The 25,972-nt window shown below is 47.5% G+C and overlaps 1 protein-coding gene across 2 annotated transcripts in view; it reads left to right on the top strand.

The window, feature by feature from the left end:
* Nucleotides 1–18,748: 18,748 nt before the first annotated feature.
* The window catches only part of LOC137422897 (tyrosine-protein kinase Fyn), a 66,640-nt gene continuing 59,416 nt past the window's right edge, over nt 18,749–25,972 (top strand). For both annotated transcript variants that reach the window (XM_078774947.1, XM_068109540.2), the window contains exon 1: nt 18,749–19,144. The gene's annotated coding sequence lies outside the window, so the exon portion shown is untranslated. The remainder of the gene's footprint in view (nt 19,145–25,972) is intronic.

The following is a 25,972-nucleotide window of genomic DNA, read 5'->3' on the forward strand; positions in this document are numbered from 1 at the left end:
CATTGAGTTACGCGAGTGATAACGGGCTGTGTAATCGCCAGCCGCGCTGAGAGACGCGTACTTTTCCTTCCTACCTCATCGGCTGCCTTTTGTTCGGGAGACGCGCTACGAGGATCCTTCCACCGCCTGCTTGCCTTCTTTACGGGACGTGCTGGGACTGTGGAGAGCCGGACGGGGCCGTTCCTGGACGACCACGTCAGCGCGTTTGGCCTGAACATCAACCTGCCTGCAATTCCCTGTGTGAGTGTGACGGGCCCGAGTCTGGGTGTTAAGAATAAGACTGTTTAAGTGCTGCTCTGTATCTCTGCATCTACCGATCATTGTACATACGTGTGGGAATAATAATTAAACCTGTGTTCTTCCTTCCATTCGATCGTTCTCGTGTTTTCCTCATTGACTAAGCGTGGTACGAGTAGAATCGCTCGGATCGGGTTGCACTACTAGAAAACTGCATGGACCACGTGGTACTCAATCCGCTCGGTGTACCCAAATCACACGTGGCTCGTGCGAGGCTTGCTTCCCTGCTTCCGTGGCGGCGCAGAGATTTAGGTACGAGCGAGACTTGGTCCCAAAACCCTACCTTGCGTTTGCCCGGAAGGGGCGTTTCAAGTCTCCCGGTTCTGCCAAGCCCAGAAAGAACAAGGGGCTTAATCCCCCCTTTGTAAGGGGAACAAGGGCGGCCGAAAACCACAATGATATATATATATATATATAGATGTATATTGTTATGAATTTTGGGTAGGGGGATATATAGATTCAGGTAGATCTGCATAGGTAGGTGCTCCAATGTCGTGAAGAAGAACCATTTCGATGTACAGTAAGTCAGGGATCTGTTTAGGTGGTTTGTCAGATTGAGTGTATATCTGTGATCATACAAGGATGATCGTGTCGTAGGTCGAGTAGGGATTATGCTAATTCCCCGGTGTGTCAAACCTGTGATCATTCCGCTGTCCCGTATGGCAACGCACCATAGACGTTAGTTAGGCCCATTAGTTGCACCGCAAACACTACTTAAATTCCCCCTCCGCCACAATCGCGAGATTGGGATCTCGCGAGATCTTTGTCGGCGAGGTCACGTTTTTTCGAAGCTGTCCATGCGCTCACCCTTTTGAAGTTAAGTAATTTTTCACAATTGTGTTTTTGTCGAAACTGTATCTATATTTTGGTGTGTGTACCTATAGTGTGTCTTTAGTAAGATTCTCGGTGTTAATTTTTCATACATGTATACAAAATCGTCGGTTATTTCGTGTCGCTTATTTTGAGGCCTAGTAGGCTACCGTGTCCGACCTTGAGGCTTTGTTTTTCTCTCAGCGGTCTGTCAATTGTGCTGCAATTACTTTCGTTCTGTTTTTGTCCCAGTCTTACACCCCATACGTCCTTGTTTAAAATCTCAACTCAAAAAAAAAAAAAACCCCCCAAAAAAATATTTCCTTCTCTGTTCTTATTCGTTGGTCTTATTCGTTTATTCGTAGTTCTTATTTGTTCGTTTGTTCTTTGATCACGTGTTTCACCCCCATTTCCATTTTCCATTTCCCCAGATAGTTTTCACTGCTCAATTTAAAAATGTTTAAACTTTCCCCTGAAGAACTGTACTCTGTCGTATATTATAACACCTTTTTCTTCTTCTACTATAAAAGGATGCTTTCGAATTTCTCACCAAATCTATTCATTCCAAAAAAAAATTCCATCTCTTACAGTTCCTCTTTTCTACATTCCCGAAACTCTCCTGCACTCCACCCCTCCTTTAGCGTCCTCAAACGTATTTTTGACTCGAAGGTCACAAGAAACTCATTTTACAATAAATTTTCGTTTCCCATTAATCGTACACTTTCGAAAATCCAATCTCACCCCTCCCCTCCAAATCTTCCCCATCACCCCTTCCCTCCAAAACTTCCCCATCACCCCTCCCCTCCAAAACTTCCCCATCACCCCTCCCCTCCAAATCTACCCCCTTGCCCCTCCCCTCAAAATGTTCCCAATCACCCATCTCTTTCAAATCTTCCCCTTTGCCCCTCCCCTCCAAATCTTCCCCAGCACCCATCCCTTTAAAATCTTCCCCCTTGCCCCTCCCCTCCAAATCTTCCCCATCACCCCTTCCCTCCAAAACTTCCCCATCACCCCTCCCCTCCAAAACTTCCCCATCACCCCTCCCCTCCAAATCTACCCCCTTGCCCCTCCCCTCCAAATGTTCCCCCTCACCCATCTCTTTCAAATCTTCCCCCTTGCCCCTCCCCTCCAAATCTTCCCCATCACCCATCCCTTTCAAATCTTCCCCCTTGCCCCTCCCCTCCAAATCTTCCCCATCACCCCTTCCCTCCAAAACTTCCCCATCACCCCTCCCCTCCAAAACTTCCCCATCACCCCTCCCCTCCAAAACTTCCCCATAAACCCTCCCCTCCAAAACTTCCCCATCACCCCTCCCCTCCAAAACTTCCCCATCACCCCTCCCCTCCAAATCTACCCCCTTGCCCCTCCCCTCCAAATGTTCCCCATCACCCATCTCTTTCAAATCTTCCCCCTTGCCCCTCCCCTCCAAATCTTCCCCATCACCCATCCCTTTCAAATCTCCCCCCTTGCCCCTTCGCTCCTAAACTCCCCCCACACCCCTCCCCTCCGAGACTCTCCCTCGCTCCTCCCCTCCTAGACTCCCCTCTCACCCCTCCTCCTCAAAGCGTCCTCCCCGCTTCTTCCCCCTTTCAACTTTCACCTTCATCTCCCCCAACCTTCTGCCTTGCTCTTCCCCCTCCTCAAATAACACCTCACTGTGCCTCACCCAATCACCATCAAACCTTTTGTCCGCCCCATTCTTCCCTTTCTCCAAGCTATTCTGAAATCTCTGACACACCTTCAACAGCTCTCCCTACCACTTCCTCCTCTTCCACATCTTACCCTACCCCTCCCCCCCCCCCCTGTTCTGTATCCGATGCTCCCCCTTCCTCTTCATTAACGGTATGGACCTCAAACATCCGGGGCCTTCGCTCAAACTTGACTGATCTCTCCATACAGGTTGCTTCTGACAATCCAGACGTGATCTGCTCAAACAGAAACTTTCCTCCTTCATGATGTCTCTGATTCCTTGGTATCTCTCCCAGGTTACTCCCTCCTCCGGTATGATAGACCTGAGCCTCGTCCTGGAGGTGGGGTTGCTATCTTTATAAAAAACTGTCTTCCTCACTCGCCCTGCACTGCCCTCTCTCCACCTCACCCCCAGGAATACCTTTGGCTACGGCTTCCCCTTCGCTCCCACCTTTTGTTCATATGTGTGTTGTACCGTCCACCAAACAGTGATGACTCCATCTACATCTCGCTGTCTGATAATATGGACCAACTTCTATCTACCCATCCCAACTCTTTCTTCCTCATATGTGGTGATTTCAATTGTCACCATGCCAGTTGGCTGGATGTGGGTCCCCTCTCTCACCAGCCATGGCTCCTCAGCAAAGGACTTCTGCAACTCACTGGGACTGACACAATCTGACAATTTCCCGACCCGGATCTCAGTCAACGGAGCATCTTCTCTTCTGGACTTGGTTATGACTAACTTCCCTGAAAATGTCTGCTGCTTTTCTGCTGCTCCAATCGGCTCATCTGATCATGTGCTTGTTAAAGTGGACATCTCTCTGACCATTCTCAGAGAGCCTACTCAGCGTCGACGAGTCTGGCATTTCACTCAGGCCAACTGGCACGGTCTTCAAGCAGCCATCAATCATCTGGACTGGTCTCCCATCTCTACCGCCTCTGACATCAACTCATCCTGGGAATTCTTCCAAAGTAAATTGCTCTCTCTCATGCACAGATTTATCCCATCTCGTCTTCAGTTGTCATACCCTTCCTCCCATCCATGGTACATGGAATCTTGTGGTGAGGCTGTTGCCCAGAAACAACTTGCCTTCGTCTCCTGGAAAGCAAATCCAACGGAAGGAAATCTCATTTCCTTTCACCAAGCCCGAAACAAGTGTGTGTCCACCCTCAGGAGAGCCAGGAAACAATATCTCTCCATTCTCAAGATGGAACTCTCTTATCTGTCACCCTCTTCCAAATCCTGGTGGCGTCTGTTCAAATCTGTTTCTGGTGTTTGTTCCCCCTCCATCCCCTCCCTCACCTCAAACGGCTACACGGCTGACTCCGCACGTGAAAAAGCTGAATGCCTCAACTCTGTGTTTGCCTCTAAATCTTGTGTCCCAAACCCATCCCTCTCTGTACCCACCGTACCCAGTCGTACCCAGCTGCTCCTGGACTCTATGTCCTTTCCTCCTGACAAGGTGGAAAAGTTTCTGTCAACCCTCGACTCTGATTCTGCAATTGGACCTGACGGCATCAGCCCACGGGTCCTAAAATCCTGTGCTTCCGCTCTTTTACTCCCTCTCTCTGTTCTCTTCACCCTCTCTTTTGCTCAACGTCATCTGCCATCTGCTTGGAAATCAGCCAACATCACTGCTTTGCACAAAAAGGTGCAAAAACAGATCCTTGCAACGACAGACCAATCAGTCTTCTCCCAATTATCAGCAAAGTCATGGAATCCATCATTGCTTCGGATATGAAATCTTTCCTCTTCTCCAATGGCTTGATCTCTGATCATCAATTTGGTTTCAGACCTGGTCACTCTTCTCTGGACATGCTGCTTCTGCTTTCTCAACAATGGATGGAGGTCCTCAATGCCAAACAGGAAATTAGAGCTGTCTCCCTCGACATATCATGTGCCTTCGATACGGTCTGGCACCCCGCTCTGCTCACCAAACTCTCCTCCTTTGGTATCCATGGAAATCTCCATGCATGGCTGGCGGACTTCCTCTCTAGTCGTAGTCAACGTGTGGCGCTGAAGGGTTTCTCTCATCTCTTCCTGTTCAGGCTGGAGTTCCCCAAGGCAGTGTTCTGGGCCCTGTGCTTTTTCTGGTTTTCATCAATGATCTCTCTGACTCTCTTGAAAATCCTCTCGAGCTCCTTGCTGATGACTCTACTCTCTGTCGCTCCATTCCTCATTCCTCAGATCGGCAGTCTGCAGCCTCCTCACTCTCTGCAGACCTGGACAAAATCACAGACTGGGCAAACAAGTGGAACATGTTTTTCAATCCTGACAAATCCCAAAAAGACCGACTGGACAACCCTCCCATCCACTTTCTGAATTATCCTCTCCAAGAAGTTCTGTCACTCAAGCTTTTGGGTCTCACTATCTGCCATGATCTTTCCTGGGAAAACCACATTTCAAATCTGGCCTCCAAAGCCAGTCGCCGACTGTGCATCCTCCGTCGTGCGAAGTCCTTCCTTGGCACACCTGAACTCCTCACCACATACAAGGCTTTCATCCGCAGCTCAAAGGAATACTGCTCTCCCCTCTGGGCTGGTGCTCCTGCCTCACACCTAGCTCGTCTTCACGCTGTTGAAAACAAAGCGTTCAGAATCATTGGAATCTCCCGCGGTGAAGCTAACTCCAAGGGCCTTTCACTCACTCGCCGCAGGCAGGTTGGTGGTCTTTCCGTCTTCTACCAACTGCTCTCCGGCCTTGACCCCCCCCCCCCCCCCCCAGCTCTCTCTGGGCTCTGTCCCCCAAATATTCCTACAGGTCGCACAAGATCTGCCTGCAACCCTCTTATGGTTAAACTGCCAAAATCAAGACTCTCTGCTCACCTTCACTCCTTCATTCCTCTTTTCTCCCGCCTTTGGAACAAACTCCCTCACTCTCTTCAATCCCACTCCTCCCTCCAAGTCTTTAAAACAGCTGTTCACCACCATCTCTAATCTTCCCCCATCCAAAACCTTGATATGTTCTACCCCCGCTAATTTCACCCCAAATCCACTTTTTTGAAATAGCAACTTCTGTCCTGGAAGTCCTTGGTGTCCTTGTGTTTTATACTTCTCCCACCCCCCCCCCCCCCCGCCCCCTTCCCATGCCTCCTACCCCCAAGCCCTCTCCCTCCCACACATCTCCCGATGTCACTGCTCTCAAATGTTGTGTTTGTGTGCTTCCCCTTCTCTCCCCATCTTGTCTACCGCTCTCTCCTTTTATATATTTTGTTTGTCTGTTTGATTTGTTTGTGAAATAAATGTTAGCTCTTTCACGAGCCTTGATTCTGTATACAAAAAAAAACAAAAAAAAAAAACAATACGACTCACAGGAAGTCAGTTTGGGGCACCGCCAATGGAGCTGCAGCCAGCCGCATCGCCAGCTGGCATGGCAACACATCGAGCAGGCAGGCAATGGACACGCTCAGAGGGGCAGCAATTGGTCAAGGCAAAGGGCGAGTAAGAAGCAGGCTGCCAATTGGCAGAGTAGGGAAGGACGTGTGATTGGTCAGGGGAGGGGCAGAAAGCTTCCCTGTGATTGGTGGAAGGAAGGTGGAAGGAGCGAGATACTGATTGGCCACCGACCAATGGGATGACACGAAGGGCACAAAGCACTCGGCCAATGGGAAGCAACGGGCGGATAAGAATATTTGAGAAGGCAAGAAGCGATGCACTGGTTGGAGGAGGAAGAGGGCTGACGTCATGAGATGGCCAGTAAAACCACTCGCTGGCTGACATTTCCCGCTCTCGTCTTTGGATTCCTTCCTGCCCGGACCTCTCTTCCCCTCTTGCCTTCTCTTGCATTGGATCTCTTTCCGTTTGGACCCTTGCTTGTTGGGCGACGACGAACGGTGGAGAGACAGTGGAGCACCGACGATCATCTCCCTTGTTGTTCACATACGGGACCTCGCGTGCGAGCAACGACCGTGCAAGGCGAGGCCTGCCATGGCGGCGTACGTGGGCCTGGTGGAGCGCGAAGGAGGGCGCATTGAGGCCTAATTCCCGCCAACCAGAGCCGCGTCCAGACTGCACGTTTGGGACCTGGTCGACATGCTTGGACCTGACGAACCCTGACACACCTCAGCTAGACGGAGATAAGCTCGCACCACACAAACACAATGTTTATTTTAATTTATCCTCCCCATTTGTCTGTTGTGCAAGTCTGTGTGTTAGAGCGCTCACTCGGGGGTTTAGATTTACCGGCACGTTTCCTTGTATCGGGGTCCAACAATAAAGCCGCGTTTATTTTTGTGCAATAAATCGGGTTTTTGTGAGTTAATTTCCACAGGGTTGAAGACACTTGCGCATGTGGACCGTCAGGAAAAGTTCCCGCTTCTTCTTCTCTTCTTTTTTTCCTCCCGCACATACAGAGTGAAGTCCGTAATTGATCGTTGCCTCGGAGTTAAAGCTCGCTTTGGCTATTCGTGATTTCCCCGGTCTTAACCGAGGGGGAGTCACGCGACAATATGTATGTACATATAAATATTATGTATTGTTACGTGCTACTCCCCGACCCCCTGGTCATGGTGTACCTCCAAGCCCCGAGAGGAGCCACGGCAGAAAAATGTGTTATTCTGTGTCAAAAATCAATAGTGAAACCACACCAATTGTTATCAACAAACCAATATTGTATTAAAAATCACACAAGAATAACCGTACAACAATAATAGCAGTCAAAAGTACAATCAATACATCTTATGATGGTACCATCAGCTAGTATAAGGTAACTCACTGTGCTCCAGTGAGTGAAAAAGGAACATTCCCCAATGTCTCTATTTCCGTCTTCAAGCTCAAAGTTGATCCCCTCCAGCGATCGTCTGAGTGCTGTCGAATCAAAACCAGAATCCCGTTCAACTGACGGGCACAGTCACGCCGCCAAAACGGCACAAAGGCGCACGTGGCCAAAGCGGTGAAAAGGGTCACACTGCCAGAAGCTGCGAAAAGGCGCACTCAAGGCGACTGGGAAATCACACCCTCTGGTATGATTGTTTTGCAGCTCCAAATCAGCGAACCTCAGGTTTGCCTTCAAAATCCGCGTTACACACACACATCCCAGATAGACATCTGAATGGTGAAAATGGCTGACGCGAAGCAAGGAAAGTTGGCTTGATGCGCCAAGCGCGTGAGTCGAAATGGCCGACGGCTCATTCTCGAGACGCAATGACCCGACGATGATTCCTCGGAATCCAACGCCAAACCTGACACGCAGGTTGATCAGTCACAGCGATAACAAATCTATCGCAGGAATCCCTTTTCCCAGGAAACCCAGAGTTCACTCGTGACTCTTGCTCGACAACGTTCGATCCAGACCGCAAAGCAACCAGCTTCTTGTCCGACTTCACTCGCTCCGCCCCTTTTTCTCTCCTCTTCTTCATCTTCCGGTTCCCGATCCGGTTTCCTGTTTCTTTTAACATTAACTTTTTTTTACCTTTTGGAAACAGTTCACGAACAATAAACCTTTTGAAAACAATAATAGTACATGGAATCAGAAATATTTACAGTGGATGCAAATCACCACAACGGAAGTGACGAATCGGTAACAGTATATATATATATGTATATACAGTCACGTGAAAAAGTAAGTACACCCCAAGGAAAGTTTTGACTTTTTCAACATATTTCAACATACAGCTATTTGATCTTCATTTCAACAATATTGATAGATAAAGGTGATATAATATAACAAATATCATGAAACATTTACATTTTGTAGTCCATTGTATAATTTAAATCAACATAAATGCAAATTTCGCATGTGGAAAAAGTAAGTACACCCCTACATTTATCACTACTTCAAATACCTAAAATTAGAATCAGGTGCACCAGCTCAGGTGCAAATGATTAGAACATCGTCGGAGAGGATCTTGGAGGAACCTGTCTTATTTAAACCTCAGACATTTCGTTTGGTTTGCTCTTTGTTGTTGAAGTGTGTGGCGTCACCATACCGAGATAAAAAGAGCTCTCTGAGGCCTTCAGAAAAAAGGTTATAGGTGCCTATGAGTTTGGGAAGTGTTACGGATTCGTCACTTCCGTTGTTGTGGTTCTCATCCACTGTGAACATTTTTGGTGGCATGTACTACTATTGTTGTCGTTTAAGTGAAATCGAGATTACTATTTTCAAAAGGTAAAAAAAGTCGATGTTTTAAAAGAAACCGGGACTGGACCAAGATGAAGAGGAAGAAGAAGAGGAAAGAGGCGGAGCGAGTGAGGTGGACAAGAAACCGAGCTGCGTTGAGGTTTTGAGCAAACGCGAGCGAACGGGGGTCACTCGCGAACTTTGGGGTTTCCTGGGAAAGGGATTCCTGCGACAGAGTTGTTATCGCTGTGACAGATAAACCTGCGTGTCAGGTTTTGCGGTTGATTCCGAAAAGAATCATTTGAGTGCCGTTGGCCATTTTGCCTCGCGCCGATTTCGGATCGCTCCAGGCTCTTCACCTCGCTTCAACCATTTTCACAACCATCCAGACGTTAATCTGGTGTGTGTGTGTAACCTGGATTTCGAGTGGGAATTTGCGGTTCGCGGTCTGTGAGCCGTTGAACGTCCATACCCGAAGGTTAATTTGCGGTTCGTCGATTGGGAGCCGTGGAACGTCCATACCCGAAGGTGTGTTTTCCCAGTCGCCTCTTGAGGACACCTTCGCCCATCTTTGGCAGTGTGACTGTCAACCGAGCGGGATTCTGGTTTCCATACAACATCGTTCTGACGATTACTGGAGCAGATCGACTTTGGCTTGATGCCGGGATAGAGACATTGGGAATGTTCCTGTGTCACTCACTTGTAGCACAGTGAGTTACCTTGTACGAACTGATGGTACCATCATAGGAAAATGATATATTGGTTGTACAATTGATTACTATTGTTATTGTACTGTTATTCTTGTGTGACCTTAATACAATACTTGTTTGTTGGTAACAATTGGTGTGGTTTCACCATTGATCGTTGACATACAGAATAACACATTTTTCTGCCATGACTCCTCTCGGGGCTCAGAGGTACACTGTAACCGGGGTTTGGGGAGGAGCACGTAACAGAAGGGATTTAAAAAGATCTCCAAAGAATTTGAAATCAATCATTCGACTGTCCGGAAGATCATCTACAAGTGGAGAAGATTCCAAACAACTGCCAACTTGTTCAGGTCAGGCCGTCCCAGAAAGTTCAGCCCGATAGCAGACCGCAAGATGCTGAAAGAAGTCTCGAAGAACCCCAGAATGTCATCACGGGACCTACAGGTAGCTCTTGCCACTGTTGATGTCAAAGTGCACAAGTCTACCATTAGAAAGAGGCTGCACAAATTTGATCTACATGGGATGTAGATCAACAACAACCCTGGTGTTGGGCTAGCGGCTAGGGTGCCAGCTTAGGATCCTAGGATCCTGGGTTCGAATCCCGGTCGATCGCTGAATTAATGCCAGGGGGGTTGACTCAGCCTGTCATCCTTCCGAGGTCGGCTAATTGAGTACCAGTTCACTGGTAATTCCCTGTTTGTCGTTAAAGGCGGCAAAAAGGGTTGGCGTCAGGAAGGGCATCCGGCCGTAAAACATTGCTTCAAAAAGGGGACCAAAAAACAACAACAACCACGGTTCCCGAAAAAGGCCAACCCCCGCTTTGCGGGGAAAAATGGCCTCTAAAGGTGGTTTATGGGATGTATGCCAGGAGGAAACCTTTGCTGTCCAGAAAGAACATCAGGGCAAGACTAAAGTTTGCCAATGAACACCTCGGCAAAGACCAGCACTTCTGGAACAATGTGCTCTTGACAGATGAGTCAAAGGTAGAGCTATTTGGCCACAGTACCAGAAGACATGTTTGGCGAAAACCAAAGACAGCATTTGACCACAAGAAACTGCTACCAACTGTGAAGCATGGTGGTGGAAATATTATGGTTTGGGGCAGCTTTGCTGCATCAGGGCATGGGCAGCTCACCATCATAGAATCCACTGTGAATTCTTCATTGTACCAGAGGGTGCTTGAGGATAATGTAAGGCCATCTGTCAGAAAGTTGAAGCTCAACCGAAGGTGGACCTTGCAACATGACAATGACCCTAAACATACCAGTAAATCCACCAAGGAATGGCTGAAAAGAAAGAAATGGAGGGTTCTGGAATGGCTGAGTCAAAGCCCGGATCTAAATCCCATCGAGATGTTGTGGCGGGATTTGAAACGAGCGGTGCATGCAAGAAACCCCTCAAACATCGCACAGCTGAAAGAATTCTGCATGGAGGAGTTGGCAAAAATTTCTCCCAGTCAATGTCAGAGACTGGTAGACAGTTATAAGAAACGCCTACTTGAGGTTGTTTCTGCCAAAGGGGGCAATACCACCTTTTCGAGCCAAGGGTGTACTTACTTTTTCCACATGTGAAATTTGCATTTATGTTTATTTAAATTATACAATGGACTACAAAATGTAAATGTTTCATGATATTTGTTATATTATATCACCTTTATCTATCAATATTGTTGAAATGAAGATCAAATAGCTGTATGTTGAAATATGTTGAAAAAGTCAAAACTTTACATGGGGTGTTCTTACTTTTTCACGTGACTGTATATATATATATATATACACAACAAACAACAACAACAACATGCATTTTAAGGCCATTTTCCCTGCTGGAGTGGTGGTTAGCCTTGTGGGCCCCATGACAATCTTCTCCATTTGGCCCTATTTTCTGCATCTCCCCTTGTTTTGCATCTCCCCTTCTCCCTTTATCGCATTTCTACTTCCACCATCTTTAGCCAAGTCTTGCTCGGTCTTCCCCGTCATCTACTTCCTTCTACATTCATTTCCATCACTCTTCTCAACCAGTCACTTTCATCCTTCCTCAACACATGACCAAACCATCTCAACCTGTTTCTCTTCACAGCATCAATCACAGGCTCTATTCCTATAGGAATGGGATTTGATTTTGTTTCCAATTGCTCTATGTCTTCCAATAACTCTATCTATTCCAATATGTTTCCAATTCCAAATTGCTCTCTTCCCAATTCCCATCAGCACAACATACTGCAAATTGTTTATTTGTGACCAAGCTAAGACATTAATATACACAGGTTGAACCCCCTATCTTGACTGGGAAGCAAGGCACATATTGAGTCTCACCCCAGCAATTGCTGCACAACCTGCCTACCACAGGACAGACTGGATCCAGCTCCAACTTTCACGTACAGTGCCGTCGACTACTTTGGCCCATTTATCATCAAAGAAGGACGAAAGGAGCTCAAGCGATGGGGAGTAATCTTCACTTGCATGGCATCACGGGCCATTCATATTGAGACCTCCAACTCAATGAGCACAGACTCCTTTATTAACGCTTATCGGAGATTCATCTGCAGGAGGGGCCCCATCAGACAGCTTCGATCGGATTGGGGCACTAATTTCATTGGAGGCAAGAGCGAATTGAATGCCGCCCTGGCTGAAATGGACAATACGAAAATTTCCCAAGAGTTACTCAAGAACAGTTGTGACTGGGTTGTTTTCAATATTAATGTTCCCTATGCCAGTCACATGGGAGGAACATGGGAGAGATGATTCGCTCTACCAGAAACGCTCTCGGTTCTCCTACAGCAGCATGGACAGCAGTTGGATGACGAGCTGTTGAGAACTCTCATGATTGAGGCAGAGGCCATCGTGAATAGCCGGCCTCTCACTTACGTCGACATGAGGTCCCCAGATTCTCCTAAACCATTACACCGAGTCAGCTGCTGATGCTGAAATCCAAGGTGGTTCTTCCTCCACCAGGCATGTTTGTTCGCCAAGACCTATATTGTCATCAGAGATGGCGTCGTGTGCACTACCTGGCCAATGACTTTTGGTCACGGTGGAGGTCTGAGTTTCTACCTACCCCGCAAGAACGAAAAATGTGGACAAAGCCCCAGAGGAGCCTCATTAAAGACGATATTGTCATTATGGTGGATGTCTCACTACCAAGATGCCAATGGCCGTTGGCTCGTGTCATCGAGGCTTACCCTAGACAAGATGGACATACCTGGAAGATCAAGATCCAAGTTGGAAAATCTGTATTCGAGAGACCTATCCACAATATTGTGTTGTTGCACTGGGAATCCCCTGACGAGGAGCCAAACCTCTAATGGACTTTTGAACGATGTAGATCCATGTTGGATTATCTTGCTTCAATAATTCCGTGTTTCTCTGTATGCTTGTTTTCAGTTGATGATAATTTTGAATAAAGGTGGGCGCGATTCGGAAAATTTTAAGTCCGCTTACCGCTTATCCGCTCCGCCAGCCCGTGTAGTCCGATTCGCTTATCCGCTTCAGCGGCCGAAAATCTTAGTCCGCTTACCGCTTATCCGCTTATCCACTTCGATTCGATTTTTTAAAAGCGCTTCGACGTTTTTAAAGCGATTTTTGACGTTTCTAAAGGGAATTTAATGCTTTTTAAGCCTAAATAGCCATTTCTAACTACTACAAAGACAAACAAAGCTTTTAAGATCAAAAATATACATTTTTATTGAAATAAAATTTATTCAAAATGTTGTTGTTGTTGTTGACCGCCGGGTTGTGGATGTCGCTGTGCTGGGACTGCTGGTTTGCGTCGCTCGTGTGCCTGTCCCTGGCACTGCCGCTGGGCTGGAGAGTCAGAAATCTCTCCATCTTGACGTTATTGCCGCTCTAGCGTCCAATAAAATATTCAGTTTTCACTTATTATTCACTTAAATAAATATTCACAATTCTAGAGTAACGGCTCAGGCTAACAGCTGATTTGGCGAATCGCGATGCGCTTTAATTTTTTGGTAGTCCGCTTACGCTTATCCGCTTCGGTTTCCGGGGGTTGTTCCGATTCGCTTATCCGCTTCGAAAACGTTAGTCCGCTGCAGCGGATAAGCGGATAAGCGGACTTTCGAAGCGGACCGCCCACCTTTGATTTTTGAATACCTCAGTTGTGGGCAATTGCATTTATTGCATCATTGTAACTGGTAGATTTGGGTTTATTGATTGTTTGAAGATAATTTGAAATGTCAAATTAGAGGAGCCATGTAGCTGTTGTTTAAGCAAGTATTATTATGACTTTCTGTGGTGGCTGGGCGCTGTAATAGCATTCTTGCACTTCCGCCTTCTTCCCGCCAAACCGTTTTGCCCGCGACGAGTGAAAAAACTGATCGGCTCCATTTTCGATGTTTTCTCTTTAATACCCGACCCTTGGATAGAGGTAAGCTGAATCTCAATTTATTATTGAACCTCTTGAAGTAACTTTTGGTAAATTATTGTATTGTGTGGATGCAAATGTATCGTAGGGTGTCTCAAAATAGATGGAACCAATTAGCATGATAATAATTTATTACTCAGACAAGAAACTCCAAAAAAGATTACATTTCCTGGAAGCTGATATGATAACAATTAAAAAACTGAAGATTTGAGGTCTCTAGCTCAAAGGATACATTTATTAGAGCACATGTTGCAAATGACCGCCTTTGCGCCTAAGACACACTTGAAGCCGACGAGCGAAGTTGTCAATCACCCTGACACAATCTTCCTTCCTGATGGCACGAATCTTCTGGGTGATGGCCACTTTGAGTTCAGAAATGGATTGAGGACAATTCTCATACACGTGGTCCTTCAAGAACCCCCAGAGATAGAAATCTGGGGGGTTCAGATCGGGTGAATGCGGAGACCACTTGGGTTCGCGGCGCCTGCTGATCAGCCGATCAGGGAATCGGTGGTCCAGCCACTCCATCGTGATGTTGGCTGCATGTGGAGTTGCCCCATCTTGTCGGAACCATTGCACATCTCGATTCATGCCACGACGTCTCCCAAGTCCCCTCCAGAACTTGTTGAGCACCACAATGTAACGCTCCTTCGTGACAGTGACTGCCCCCTCGTCTGCGTCTTCAAACCAAAACGGTCCGATTATGCCATGTTTTGAGATGGCCACCCAGGCCGTGCATTTCACAGAGTGCAAGGGCCTCTGAAGCACCTCGTCTGGGGCTTGTGTGCCCCAGAACACATTGTTCTTGCTATTGACATGCCCACAGAGCAAGAAGTGTGCTTCGTCGCTGAACCAAACATCATCAAGAAAGTCAGGAGCCTCTTCGATCTTGTTCTCGAACCACCGGCACATCACAACACGTTTTGCCATGTCAGCTGGTGTGAGTTTATGCTTGATCTGGATCTTGTATGGGTGCAGCTGAAGATCCTTGATCAAGATTCTTTGCACTGACGCACGTGAAAGACCCAGCTCTTAGCTATGTCTTCGGATGGACTTTTTCGGGCTCCTTCCGACAGAATGTCTCACCACATTCACATTGTCAGGAGATCTTGCAGTCAGCTTCCTGCCAGAACTGGGTGTTTCTGCCTTCTTGTTGAGGTTGTTTACTGATCCAGTGGCTTGAAATTTGTGTGCCCAACGATAAATTTGGTTTTTCTGGGGATAGTTGTTGAAGTTGAACTTCCTGCGAAATTTTGCTTGCACCGTTTTGAATGATTTCGTCTCCAAATAAGTAGTGACGCAAAATATTTTTTCCTCCTTTGTCCAAGACATTTTGATTGATAATAATTATTAGTTGTTATGGTCTCCTCTCTTCAAATCTGAAAAAAAAAGAACAAGGACATTAATATTGGCAGAATTATTAGCAGTGACGTGGGTTCCATGTATTTTGAGACGCCCTTTAGTAGGTTTGTGTAAATCATATAGCAAGTTCGTTATGCCGCCATGATTAACGGCATGGACTGAATGGCTGTATTTTTCCTTTTCAGTTTTTACGTGAATTAAAGATCCGCTTTTTGAAACCAAGACAAGTCTCCTGACCTCTGAGGATTATAGACATGAAGTCTGACCACCGCCACACCTCAAGAGGTATGATTTTCTACCGACTGCCCTATTCCTGTCCTCTTTTGCCTCTTCTTAAGATAATTCAGGCAAACATCCCATGTAAAGTACGAATTATTTAAACGCTTGTGATGAGGTTTTGATCGCATTAGATAACTCACTCTTAGGCGATTGGCGATTATCTTTGAATGGGTGATCGTCGCACGATTTAGCGATTGTACATAGGTCTAAATCTTAAATGCCTTTCATAAATTCGGCCTAGTATCTCATATCTCCAGCTTTTGTCCAGGTGTGTTGATTCAGGCATACTGATTGTAAACACGACTTTACATTTGGAAACTTTGCTTCATACCTCACGTCAAGAAAGGAGTACTTTGCCCAAGATTCATCAATTCAGGTTATTTTAATATTCTGAGTCACAAAATGTGCCAAAACCAATGAAGGAGACCTCCAAAGTGGCACACCTTGCAGCATTTCATGAATCTCGATCTCCAAAACCAAATTCCAATTTCCCATGGAGGACACTCCCCCGGACCCTTCTGGCAGGATTCCTTGCTTCGATTCTTCAGCTCCCGCCTTGATCTCTCTTTGGAAGAGAAAACACTTGAGAGGATCTTCAACATCCACAAACTGAGACCATTGTCGATGTCTGTACTTGTACAAAGTACACCGGAGTCCGGACAAGCACGACGCAATGATTACCATCTCCTGCGCTTACCCTAGCTGAGACTTGTGCATTGAGTGAACATACGAATCGTCGCCACACACACCAGGTGGTGGTCTAGGTGTGGTCAGTCCATGTGGACCTAACCCACACATCACACCTTCAACTTCATCATCAACCACCTCGAGCATCTTGTCCTTAGTGGTTCATCCATGTGGAAGACCACAGCCACACATCACATCTTAATCAACTTAATCAACAACCACCGCGAGTATCTTGTCCTTGGTGGTCCATCCGTGTGGAAGACCACAGCCACACATCACATCTTAATCAACTTCATCATCAACCACCTCGAGCATCTTGTCCTTGGTGGTCCATCCGTGTGGAAGACCTCACCCACACATCACATCTTGATCAACTTCATCATCAACCACCTCGAGCAACTTGTGCTTGGTGGTCCATCCGTGTGGAAGACCTCACCCACACATCACATCTTAATCAACTTCATCATCAACCACCTCGAGGATCTTGTCCTTGGTGGTCCATCCGTGTGGAAGACCTCACCCACACATCACATCTTAATCAACTTCATCATAAACCACCTCGAGAATCTTGTCCTTGGTGGTCCATCCGTGTAGAAGACCTCACCCACACATCACACCTTCAACTTCATCATCAACCACCTCGAGCATCTTGTCCTTGGTGGTCCATCCGTGTGGAAGACCTCACCCACACATCACATCTTATTCAACTTCATCATCAACCACCTCGAGCATCTTGTCCTTGGTGGTCCATCCGTGTGGAAGACCTCACCCACACATCACACCTTCAACTTCATCATCAACCACCTCGTGCATCTTGTCCTTGGTGGTCCATCGTTACTTTTTTCACCCAGTCTCCGCTCTCCTGGTTTCATTCCTCTCTTCATTTATTGGCGCACAACCAGAACACTATCACTGGTAGCCATTTATGCAGTAAGAGGAGGGATTCTAAACCCAAGTCATGTCTTCAGGGTCCGCAAAGGGGTTCAAGTTCCACTGGATTGTATTTTCCATGCACGCAAACCAATTATCGTGATATGAATCAACAGAATGTAAACAGCAGAGGGAGGGAGAGCGAACAGCACATAAACAAAGGGACGTATTAGATATGGTCTCCCTACGTCTGAGTCGTCTCCATATTTCCTCGTCCTAGTAGACTGGAATATTTGGCGTCAGCGTATAAGCTTTTCCAATGCATCGAATCACTTAAATAAATTTTAAAACTTTCAGATTCGGATCTTCACCAAAGTTGAATCAACTTATCCTTGTCGCATACCCAACCTCTCCACCAAATTCCGTCCAGATCCGTCCGCAACTTTTTGAGATATTATTTTCACAAACAAACAAATAAGAAATATGTCATACAGACTGCAGAGCACGATACTTGCGAAATCACTAAAACAAATTCGACCTTAAAAAATAATTGGTGGTTGAATTCCGTGACCTGATATGCAAATCATGTCAAATTTCAAGCCAATCGGATGAAAATTGAGGATTTTAGAGATTTCACCTAAGTCGTCGATCCTTGGTCTATGTTGACCTTTTGGCCGATGTTGACTTCAATCATAATTGGTGGTTGAATTCAATGACCATATACAGAATGTAAATCTTCTACAAATGCCACGTCAATTGAATGAAAACTGACAATTTTAGAAAGTTGGTCTATGTTGACCTTTTGACCAATGTTGACCTAAACGAATTGGTGGTTAAATTCAGTGACGTGATATGCAAATCCTCTTCAAATTTCAAGTCAATTGGATGAAAATTGACTATTTTAGATTTTTGGCCTATGTTGACCTTTTGGCCTATGTTGACCTTTTTGGCCTATATTGACCTATAAATAATTGGTGGTTGAATTCAGTGACCTGATATGCAAATCATGTTCAAATTTCAATCGGAAGAAAATTGAGGATTTTAGAAATTAGATATAGTGGTTATATACCTTTGGCCTATGTTGACCTGTTGACCTCCAAATCAATAGGTTTCTTGCTTATGACCGGTGAACTCTACGATTTTGTGAAGTTTTGTAAAGATCGTTTTGAAATTGTGACATGTAGGTGATTAACATACATACAGACAGCCAAACAGACAGACAGACTGGATTATTATTGTCTTTTTCTGTTGCATGTTGCATGGGCATGATTGCCCCAGTATATAATAGCCATGGCAATGTACATCGTGACAGTATCCTCGCCCTCATTCATTCATCTCCGCCAACATTAACCTCTAGTCGTTCACATATTCTTCTGATTTCATTCACCAAAAATATGCTCTTAATCATTCGTGGCTATTGAGTTGAAGGGTTTGACCAGCGGAGATTCTTGAGCCATTAAAATCGCAAGTAAAACAAAAGCTTTCAAACTTGAAAGGCAAGACGAGTGGGCGGGGTTTAAATGGGGAAGATAGTGGGCGGGGTTTAAAATTGGGAAGACAGTGGGCGGGGTTTAAACTCAGAGGGATGGTGTTTGCAGCACGTTTCCGGCGTTGTGACGTCACAAGCCTTTCGGCCGCCATTTCGGTGTTAAACCTGCGGATGTTGCGGGCGTAGCCTCGTTATCCGGTTGTTTGTGGCGCTTCTTCCCGTGGTTCACCGAGCCGGACTGAGAAGGAAATCTTTATAAAAAGCGAAGTGAAGTCATATCCCTATCGGAGTTTGTTTCGCACGCGTTTCGTCATTTGGTGCCACAGTGTTTTGTCTGGTTTTTATTTTATTTTATTTCTTTATTTGCTTCTTGAGTTCTTCCCTCTTCATTTTGGACTCTTGTCTCATTCTCTGCCTCCGGACGAGCACCGGGCGGGAGGTGCACCAACAGTGGACTGTTCCTTCCATGGGATAGCCCTCTGGGTGCGTTTGGTCTCTCTGTACGTCTTCCAGGTGAGGTGTCGTCAGCTCAGGGAGATAGCTGGTTGGGTTGGGGTAGCAACGGGGGGGGGGGGGGGGGAGGGGGGGAAATTAGGTGTTGGTGTGGATTAGGGGTTGGTGGGGGAGATGTTATATGTTATCAAAGTAGATGGATATCATGGGCTGTGATGAATGGGAGGGGGTGATGTTACCATTGCCGAAGGGGTGGCTGATGTGTCTAACGGGATCGAGGTCAGCAGGGCAGATGGCGGTGGGGTGTTGGGGGGGGGGGGGGGGGGGGGGTGTGGAGGGGGTGGGGTGTCGGGGGTGTGTGTGGAGGGGGTGGGGTGTTGGGGGTGTGTCTGGAGGGGGTGGGGTGTCGGTGGTGTGTGTGGAGGGGGTGGGGTCTCGGTGGTGTGTGTGGAGGGGGTGGGGTGTTGGGGTTGTGTGTGGAGGGGAGGGGGTGGGGTGTTGGGGGTGTGTCTGGAGGGGGTGGGATGTCGGTGGTGTGTGTGGAGGGGGTGGGGTGTCGGTGGTGTGTGTGGAGGGGGTGGGGTGTCGGGGGTGTGTGTGGAGGGGGTGGGGTGGGGTGTCGGGGGTGGGGTGTTGGGGGTGTGTGTGGAGGGGGTGGGGTGTTGGGGGTGTGTCTGGAGGGGGTGGGGTGTCGGTGGTGTGTGTGGAGGGGGTGGGGTCTCGGTGGTGTGTGTGGAGGGGGTGGGGTGTTGGGGTTGTGTGTGGAGGGGGTGGGGTGTTGGGAGGGGGTGGGGTGTCGGGGGTGTGTGTGGAGGGGGTGGGGTGTCGGGGGTGTGTGTGGAGGGGGTGGGGTGTCGGGGGTGTGTGTGGAGGGGGTGGGGTGTCGGGGGTGTGTGTGGAGGGGGTGGGGTGTCGGGGGTGTGTGTGGAGGGGGTGGGGTGTCGGGGGTGTGTGTGGAGGGGGTGGGGTGTCGGGGGTGGGGTGTCGGGGGTGTGTGTGTCGGAGGTGGGGTGTCGGTGGTGTGTGTGGAGGGGGTGGGGTGTCGGGGGTGTGTGTTGAGGGGTGGGGTGTCGGGGGTGTGTGTTGAGGGGGTGGGGTGTTGAGGGGGTGGAGTGTGGAGGGGGTGGAGTGTGGAGTGTGGAGGGGGTGGAGTGTGGAGGGGTGGAGTGTGGAGGGGGTGGAGTGTGGAGGGGGAGGGGGTGGAGTGTGGAGGGGGAGGGGGTGGAGTGTGGAGGGGGAGGGGGAGGGGGTGGAGTGTGGAGTGTGGAGTGGAGGGGGTGGAGTGGAGGGGGTGGAGTGTGGAGTGGAGGGGGTGGAGTGTGGAGTGGAGGGGGTGGAGTGTGGAGTGGAGGGGGTGGAGTGTGGGGTGGAGTGTGGAGTGGAGGGGGTGGAGTGTGTAGGGGTGTTGAGGGGTGGGGTGGAGTGTGGAGTGGAGGGGTGTTGAGGAGTGGGGTGTTGAGGGGGTTGTTGGGTGTGTGTCTGTAGGTTCAGATGGTGGTGGTGGGTTACATCCACAGGTGATTCTGGCGATGTGGAGGTACCAGCGGCAGGCAGATTTTTGGTGTAGTTTAACAAATTAAGTGGTTGTTGGACGAAAGATTATTTAAGAGAAAATAATAATTTGTGCATTTGTAAACAAACATGGGTGTGTTTTTATTCTGTTTTTGGCCTATGTTGGTCACACCAGAAATATCTCCAGGAACCTCCGTGTTGGTTGTGATTGGTTAATGAATACAGTATATCTTTATAATATTTTCATCGATTTCGATTTTTAACCAAACATTCTGAAATGCCGTTGTAAAGATTTCCCCTCCCCCACCCCCTCTTCTCAACTATAAAAGCACCATTACAGTATGCATGGCGAGGTGTGCAAAGGTAGGATCCCACACCTTTGTAGTGATTTTGGTTGTGTCTGGTTTAGTTAGGCAGTGCTTGGTGCTCCTTGATGAAATGTACGAGGCGAAATGGCGCTGTCTCCCTCGTGGACTTTGACTCGGTTGTAATGAGCTGTACGAAACGTGCTGCTACAACCTTTAACTTGCGTTGCTCTTTCAAAATGATTCGAGCGTTAACAGATCATTCGAGCCTGGTCTTCACTGAATGCAGGAGAAGCTGATGACCTCAAAAATCTAAATGTGCCACCCTCCTTGTGCTCACCTGCTGGGTCCTGTTTCCTGTTTTATGACTTTGCTTTGCAGTAAATATAGTTGTAAGGCTTTCCAAAGTGTGGCGAAGGATTCCTTCAGGCTCTCAGCAAAGGATTCCTTCGGGCTCTCAGCAAAGGATTCCTTTGGGCTCTCAGCAAAGGATGCCTTCAGGTGCCCAGCGAAGGATTCCTTCAGGCTCTCAGCAAAGGATGCCTTCAGGCTCTCAGCAAAGGCTGCCTTCAGGCTCTCAGCAAAGGATGCCTTCAGGTGCCCGGCGAAGGATTCCTTCAGGCTCTCAGCAAAGGATTCCTTCTGGTGCCCGGCGAAGGATGCTTTCTGGTGCCCGGCGAAGGATTCCTTCTGGCGCCCGGCGATGGATGCCTTTGGGCTCTCAGCAAAGGATTCCTTCGGGCTTTCTGCAAAGGATTCCTTCGGACGCTCGGCAAAGGATGCCTTCAGGCTCTCGGCAAAGGATTCCTTGAGGTGCCTGACAAAGGATGCCTTCAGACGCTCGGCAAAATATGCCTTCGGGCTCTCGGCAAAGGATGCCTTCGGACGCTCGGCAAAAGATGCCTTCGGGCTCTCGACAAAGGATGCCTTCGGACGCTCGGCAAAAGATGCCTTCGGACGCTCGGCAAAGGATGCCTTCAGGCTCCCGTCAAAGGATTCCTTCGGGCTCTCGGCAAAGGATGCCTTCGGGCTCTCGGCAAAGGATGCCTTCGGGCTCTCGGCAAAGGATGCCTTCGGGTGCCCGACAAAGGATGCCTTCGGACACTCGGCAAAATATGCCTTCGGGCTTTCTGCAAAGGATTCCTTCGGGCTCTCGGCAAAGGATTCCTTCGGGCTCTCGGCAAAGGATTCCTTCGGGCTCTCGGCGAAGGATGCCTTCGGGCTCTCGGCGAAGGATGCCTTCGGGCTCTCGGCGAAGGATGCCTTCGGGCTCTCGGCGAAGGATGCCTTCGGGCTCTCGGCGAAGGATGCATTCGGGCTCTCGGCGAAGGATGCCTTCGGGCTCTCCGCGAAGGATGCCTTCGGGCTCTCGGCGAAGGATGCCTTCGGGCTCTCGGCGAAGGATGCCTTCGGGCTCTCGGCGAAGGATGCCTTCGGGCTCTCGGCGAAGGATGCCTTCGGGCTCTCGGCGAAGGATGCCTTCGGGCTCTCGGCGAAGGATGCCTTCGGGCTCTCGGCGAAGGATGCCTTCGGGCTCTCGGCAAAGGATGCCTTCAGGCGCTTGACAAAGGATGCCTTCCGAGCAAGAATTTATTGATCATTTGTTCAAGCATGTGTCGTTGTTGTCATTTTGGGATCAACTCCTGAGTCCTTGTCTTGTTTGTTGGTTGATGCGACCTTTCATTATTTTTCTACCTGTGAGTCGGAGTGCAGAACTCTCCTCACAACTGTCCGTAGGAATGCAGTGAATTGTGATCGGTATGAAGTCGCATGAAGCTCCCGGCAGCATCGTGAAGGGTTTGGGATGAGAGACTGCACTCTCGCTGTGCACTGCTGGCTCAGCAGCTGACTGCACGTGCTCCAACCTCTGCCAACCACTATATATGATTGCTCATACGTTGTCTTACCCATGCCCCGCATGTGCAGCTGCACTCCTTTCCTGCTTCTTTTGTTTTTCTTGAATTGTGATTTGGAGGAATTGCTATGGATCAGGAAGTGACTGCATGGAGGTACGTGCTTTTTTTTTTTGCTTTTTTTTCGCCTCGTGTTTTGTGGTTGTGCTGTTGCACTGCTGTGTTTGTCGTTCAAATCACCACACATATCCATGCCAATGATCCTTCTATTGGATTGTAAGAGGAAACATTCCTGCTGTGCTTGCTTGATGTTCAGTGCCAAGGAGTTTTGTTCTCTGTACTTAATGTTGATTATCTTGGAATGTAGACTGCACGGTTGTGTAAAATTATCTAGTGATATTAAATGGTGTTTTGTTAACCCAAACCGTGGCGTGCTGTAATGGCTGCCAGAACGATGATGCACCATTTTCATGGGATCCACCCATCCCAACTCTCCCCGATATTTGATACCCTCCGGCCTATATTCCCTAGGCGTTGTTGCGAGTTTTGCTGATGTCCACCTGTTTAATCCCCATTACGTTTTGTTACTATTTAAAGGTTAATATGTCATATTCTGCAAAGCCTTTATCCATGAAGCTGCATGTAATTTTAAACAAAGCTTTGTATCCTCGTAATTCTTGGTAAATGAGTTCATGGTAAATGATTCTAACAGGAGGAGGTTTATCTTGTTCTCTTTTGGGGGTTTCAACCATTTCCTTCTTGCAAGAAATGGGTTTCTTTTCATTTCTCCTTTTTGCCATCTGCCATATAAAACAGTGTTTGTGTGTCTGTCCCCTTTCATAAGGGTAGGTTTTAAAGCATTTGCATAGCACTTTAGGAGGGATTTGAGTGGGTTTTTAATGGGCAATCTTTGAACACGACTGTGTCCACCGGTTACAACAACAACAACATGCATTTTAAGGCCATTTTCCCTGCTAGAGCGGGGGTTAGCCTTGCGGTCCCCATGACGATCTTCTCCATTTTGCCCTATTTTCTGCATCTCTCCTTAACACCCTTGCCCGCATTTCTTCTTCCATCATCTTTAGCCAAGTCTTTCTCGGTCTTCCCCGTCCTCTACTTCCTTCTACATTCATTTCCATCACTCTTCTCAACCAGTCACTTTCATCCTTCCTCAACACATGACCAAACCATCTCAACCTGTTCCTCTTCACAGCATCAATCACAGGCTCTATTCCCATCATCTTTCACAATTCATCATTTGTCTTCCTCTCTCTCAACAATACTCCACACATCCGTCGAACCATTCGCATTTCCACCCTTTCCAACCTTCGTTGCTGCTCTACGTTCATTACCCATGTCTCGCTCCCATAAATCATAACACTTCTCACACATGCAGCATACACCTTTCCCTTCAGCTTCAACGACACTCCCCTCATCATCGGCATGCCACTCAGTTCCCGAAACTTCTTCCATGCACATCTCACTCTAGCAACCGTTGCCGAGTCTGATCCACCTTCTCCATTCAGCATGTCTCCGAGGTAGCAAAATGTTTTCACACCTTCCAGCTTCACGCCGTCTCCAAGATCCAACTCAACATTTCCTCCATCTGCAGCTCCCTCTGTGCACACCTTACATTTGAATGTAGCTGCCACACTGGTTAATGACCCTCTCAGACCACTACATTTTTGATGAACCCATTCAGCGCACATTGTACATTGAATGGAGTCAACTCCGACACCCTTCCTGCACACAGCACACGGCCACTTCCCAATTCTTTCCACCTCACCACATGCTTTACCACTTGCCATCACCTTCGTCTTTCCGATATTCACCTTCAGACCTTTTGTCTCCATACATTCCTTCCACTTGTTATTTCCATATAACATATTCTATGTATTCATAACATATTCCTATGTTATAATTTCCATATTTCTACCGGTGGTAGGTTCCACCTACCACCGGTTAAAAGAACAAAACATACTCCGAGGACCCAGAAGACTCAAATGACCCAGAAGACCCAAAATTCCCCAAAGACCCCGAAGACCCAAAATACTGAAAAGACCCTTAAAGACCCCAAATACCCCGAAGACCCAAAAAATTGTGAGGAACAAAAAGACAAGACCCAAAAGACCCCGAGGACCCAAAATATCCCAAGAACGCAAAAGACCCTGAGCACCCAAAAAAAAACAAATGACCCAGAGGACTCCGAAGACAAAAGAAGAGTAATTTTGTCTCTTACATTGGAATTGTCGACGGTGGCTTGCAAACTGAGCCTCAGGATTTACAGAATACATAAGCAGTTTTTAAAAACGTCACAAATACAAGGCACAAGGAGGTGAAATTCGCTGCACATGATGCGAAACATGCAAAGAGTAAACCGAGTGTTCATTTACGTCCGTATGATGTCTAATAAAGATATAAGCACACCTGACAATAGGCCCAGGCTTCAGACTTTAGCATGCTCATGCGACTGCACCATCAAATAAACATTTCCTACCCATAATTTTTGACTGGCTTTATACTCATCAATTCATAAAATCCATCAGCAAGTGTCTTTTTCGAATTATTGACGTGTTCTGATTATCCCCCTCGGCATCATCTCTTTTCACGTGACTAACAATATTTTTGATGAAAGTGGTTAATTACCTCCACCACCGAAGTGCGATCGCAGGTTGTTTTCACCCCTGTTTGTCTGTCCATCTGTGAGCAGGATATCTCAAAAGGTTATGAACGGATTCAGACAAAACATGTTGGGTGTGTGACAAGGACGAGTTGATTAGATTTTGGTGAAAATCCTGATACAATAATTTTTGAAGCGATTCTTCTCTATTGAGAGAAAGGTCCAAAAACGATATATAGCATATTTCAAAAAAGGTTGTGGACAGATTAGGACGAAACTTGAACGAGTTGCTGGGTGATAGGAACAAGCCGATTCGAATTTGGTTCAGGTCTGGATCCAGATCCAGCCGCTCGATGCAATACAAAGCATAAAATGTTCAGCCTGGTGGAGGTACGTGCTCTACCGAGTGCCGTTCTCATTTGCAAGTGTTTTACCTTTGTACCACACCATGCTCCTCCAAAAGGCCTTTGATCCACTACAATCGATAAACACTAAAATGTATTTAGTTATCTAATTTTATGTTTTCTTAACCATCCTCGGTGGGATATAAAGGCTGGACCTATTGGCATACTGCTACAGTTTTGTGGTTTTATTGACT

This window comes from Myxine glutinosa, chromosome 3 (genome assembly GCF_964187855.1).
Source record: "Myxine glutinosa chromosome 3, kmMyxGlut1.1, whole genome shotgun sequence".
Taxonomy (NCBI): domain Eukaryota; kingdom Metazoa; phylum Chordata; class Myxini; order Myxiniformes; family Myxinidae; genus Myxine; species Myxine glutinosa.